Genomic DNA, 4,602 nt, shown 5'->3' with positions numbered 1-4,602 from the left:
ACCTTCCAGGCTGGTGTGAAGATCGAAGGAGATACATATATAAAGAACCTGGTCCATTGGGGTTATAATAGGTCTGGAGCATGGAAGTTACAATAAGGTCCTTTCCCCAAATTTGGGAACAAGAAGCAACAATGCTCTCAGGGCCAACCTATAACTAAGCACAGAAAGCATCTGAGCAGAGATGTGAGGTGACCTTGAAAGGACAAGACACCAATCAGGCTGACTTCAGTAAAACACCTAATGGAGGCTACACCAACCAGAAGGGGATTAGTCAGAGATAAAACCCAGAAAAAGCGTAGTCAGAGACAAAGCAGAGCTGTGCCACTGAGGTCTTGTCTCATTAGGCCCAAAAATTCTGGCTAAAGGGTAATTCCACTCATAGCAACTACCCATCTGGCTGTCCAAGCTTAATGCCTTTCAGTCTTTCATGGCTTTTTATGTTCTGTTTCCATGCTGAGCAAAACCTTTCTGATAGTTTGGGTTCCCCTATGGCCTGTCTGTAGGAAATGGTCTCTGGTCAGATACACCTGGCCAGCCAGTTCTCCCAAAACCAACATCCCACTCAAACACCTGTGTTCTTTTTTATTCTAGCGGTCAGGCAGGACAGTCTGACTCAGATGGCAGAAGAAACAGCACTCACATTTGTGTTTAATTCACAGCTCTAATTAAGATGAGAAAAAGGAAAATAGAGCACGAGAAGAAATTGTCCGAGAGCTGGAAAATTATGAACGCTCCCACAGCTCTGTGGAGATGGCACCTTTGTGAACCTTGCTTTCATTGTGAAGCTGACCTCACACCATTTCTGTCAAGAAAACAGTGCAAGCATTTGTCCTGCTTGTTCCTGAAAAGACTTATGGCAGGCAGGCGTTAATAGCTATCCTCCTTGGCTAATGATAAAGCCAAAGTGGTAATAAGAAGAGATTTGTTCAGGATCACATAATTTTTATATAGAAGTCTAGAAACCAAGGCTTCAGTTTCTCAGTCCAAATACAAAGCTCTTGCCAAAGAACCAAACTGAAGACACAGAAAGAAGGACATCTGATCTAAACAAAATGCCATATTGGGAACACTTTATGATGGTTGTAGAGTTCTTTTAGATTTTTAGATTTTAGAGCTCTTGAGTTGTTTTAGATTTTTTATTTCTAATGTAGAGTGTACCAAGTTGTAAAAGAGGAAAACTTTTGATTCCAGCCATAATAGAGTAGCTTGTACTGAACCAACTATTCTGCTGAAAACAACTGTTAACAGCTGGACAGAATATATAACACCAACATTTGAAGGCATTGAAGAACAACCAATGCAGACCATCCCTAAGAGAAGGTAAGCACACCGAGGTGGGCTCCATACTCTCCCTGGCCCAATTCACAGGGCAGGGAATAGAGTAGGTGGCGGTTACTCTATTATTCTATTGGGCTGAGGAGACAGATTGGCGTTCAAAGCTGCCAAAGTGGCTGGAGCTTAGGTGGTAAAATCCCACAGAGAGAATTGCAGACAAGTGAATCTGGAAGGCTGAGAGCAATCTCCCATTGAGATGTTTGCTAACTCCCAAGCTAAGCCAGCACAGCTGTGACTATAGGAAAGCTAAGGGAAAGCAGCAGCTGGGGGGGCTGGCTGAAGTGCCGTGGGAAGATTTTTCGAGAACATGGTACTGAAGAGATTGAGGGCGGAGTTCGAGGTTCATCAGCATGGAATAGCAACACCCAAACCTCTGAGACTCCAGAAAGACCATAGTTTGCTAACGAAGGTAAACCCAAAAGGAGCAATCCTAACAAAGACTAAAACCAACCCTTGACAGGATTAAAGTGATTCCTCTGTACCATCTGCCTTCCTTTTAGAAAAAAGTTGAAATAATCCAGAACCTCTGAAAGCTAATAACCAGTAAGCTAAAATAGGAGGGGAAAAAAATAGAATAATAAAAAATACTTGATTGTTCTCCCAAAAAATGACAAGAAGAGAGAAATAAGGGAATAAAGAACGGAAATAGAAACATATAACAAGACAGTACATATTAAGATTTCAATAATAACATTAAATGTTAATAGATTATTACTCCAATTCAAAGACCAAAATCACTTTTGGCTAAAAAAGCAAAATCCATGTGCTGTTTACTAGGGACTCAACTTAAATATAAAAACACAAAATTTTAAAGAAAAAAGAATGAAAAAAATGTGCCATGCAAACACTAACCAAAATAAAGCTGGTATAGCTATATTAATATCAGACAACAAAAACTTTGGGACAAGAAATATTTCTAGAGATTAAAAAGGGACATTTCATAATGACAAAGTGTCAGTTTATATGAGATAAAACAGTCCTAAATTTGTATGCATCTAATAATTTATAATGTATAAATAATTTGTGGAAAATGTAGCATAGTTTCAATACATATTAAGCAAAGTTGACAGAATTAAAAGAAGACATAGATAAACTAACAATCATTACAGGAGATTTTAACACCTCTTTGAATAGCTGGTAGGACAAGCAGACAAAAAATCAGCAAGGATATAGAAAACCTGAAGAACACAAATAACCAAATTGGCATAATTCATGACTGACATGTACAGAACTTTATACTTAACAACCACCACATACGTGCTGTTTGTGAGAGCATGCAAACACTTACCAACATGGACCATCTGCTAGGCCATAAAGCAAGTCTCGAACAATTCCTATGGAGTGAAATCATATAAAATGTGTTCTTTGACCACAGTGGAATCAAATGAGAAATTAGTAACAGGAAGATATCAACCCCCATGTGTTTGAAAATTAAGCAACGCATTTTTATTTTTTTATTATTTTTATTTTTTTATTTTTTAAAAGATTTTATTTATTCATTTGAGACAGAGAGGTACAGAGAGAGAGAGAGAAAGAGAGCATGAGCAGGGGGAGCTGCTGAGGGAGAGGGAGAAGCAGACTCCCTGCTGAGCAGGGAGCCAGATGTGTGGCTTGAGCCCAGGACCTGGAGATTATCACCTGAGCCGAAGACAGAAGCTTAACCATCTGAGCCACCAGGGCGCCCCTAAGCAACACATGTTTCAACAGCTTGTAGGTCCAAGAAAAAATTGCAGTGAAATTATAAACTATTTTAAACTGAATAATAATGAAAATGTGACATATCAAAATATTTGGGGTACAGATAAAGCAGGGCTCAAAGGGAAATTCATAGCTGTAAGTGTATATACTTGACAAGAACAAACATTGAAAGTCCACATGATTTTAGCTCCCATCTTAAGGAGCTAGAAAAAGAACAGCAACTTAAACTCTAGGAAAGAGAAGGAAGGCAATAATAAAAATAAGAGCAGAAATCTTTGAAACAGAAAACAAATATGCAATAAAGAAAGTCTACAAATTCTAAAAGGGACTTAAGGTGCCTACCTTTGTTTCTGAGTAAAGATTTGTTTTACTTCTTTTTCTCCATCTGTTTACCTTTTATTTCCTTCTATTGTCTTGTTGCACTAGCTAGAAGTTTCAGTATGTTGTTAATTAGGAGTGGTGAGAGAGGACATCTCGACTTTTTCCTGACTTTAAAAAAAGTATACAGTTTCTCACAATTAAGTAGGGCGTTTGATGTAGGTTTTTGTAGATGCTTTCTTTTTTTTTTTTTATCATGTTGAGAAAGTTCCTCTCTATTCCTAGTTTGTGGAGAGTTTTCATAGTGAATAGGTGTTAGATTTTGCCAAATGCTTTTTCTGCATCAATCAATATAATCATATGATTTTTTTCTTTAGTCTATTGATGTAGGGGATCACTTTGGTTGATTTGCAAATGTTAAATGAGTCTTGCACTTCTGGTATAAATCCAACTTGGCTATGGTGTATAATTCTTTTTATACATTATTGGATTCAACTTGCTGATATTTTGTTGAGGATTTTTGCGCCTATGCTCATGAGAGCTACTGGTCTGTAATTTTCTTTCTCGTAGTATTTTTATCTGGTTTGGTATTAGGGGAATGCTGGCCTCATAGACAAGTTAGGAAGTAAAGTTTTGTTTTTAGAAGTTTTCTTGAGAGTTCTTGCCTCAGCAGCATACATACTAAAATTGGAATAATATGGAGAAGCATAGCATGACCCTTACACAAGGATGACTTGAAAAATTTGTCAGTTTCCTTGACAGATAGACGGTGGTGATAGTGGCATAGTGTGATGAATCTATCTAATACCACTGACTTGTACACTTAAAAATGGTTAAGACGGTACATTCTATGCTATGTATATTTTGCTGCAATAAAAATTTTCCTTGAGCTTGTGCTGTACCAAGTGGTGGTCTGTGTGAGCCCCAGGCCTTAACTGAAGGATCCAGAACGATCTGGTGGAAATGGAGCAGAATGCCAAGTAAAGACTCTGGAACCAAGTATTGTAGGGAGTAGCTATGGTTGTCTGCTCCCCTGCTAAGCAAAAATCTAATTGAGAAGATTATCTACACAGTTATGAATATTAAATTAACAATATTGGCCAAAAAACAACTCAGAGACTAAATGATGTAGGACTTGAGAAAGGGGTGTTGCTAAGTCTTTTTCTTCTTCTAAACCAATGTCAGTCTTTCTTTAGCTCTTGCCGCACCTATGTGTCTGAGGGGGGGTAATGGGGTGGGGGTGGGTATGGG

At 38.2% G+C, this 4,602-nt stretch overlaps 1 pseudogene; it reads left to right on the top strand.

Moving 5' to 3' along the window:
• Window positions 1-4,012: 4,012 nt before the first annotated feature.
• LOC117803179 lies at window positions 4,013-4,107 on the top strand (annotated as a pseudogene).
• Window positions 4,108-4,602: the final 495 nt, after the last annotated feature.

Source organism: Ailuropoda melanoleuca, chromosome 7 (genome assembly GCF_002007445.2).
Source record: "Ailuropoda melanoleuca isolate Jingjing chromosome 7, ASM200744v2, whole genome shotgun sequence".
NCBI lineage: Eukaryota > Metazoa > Chordata > Mammalia > Carnivora > Ursidae > Ailuropoda > Ailuropoda melanoleuca.
Note: the sequence above shows the minus strand (reverse complement) of the source record. Positions and strands in the feature narration are given on the sequence as shown.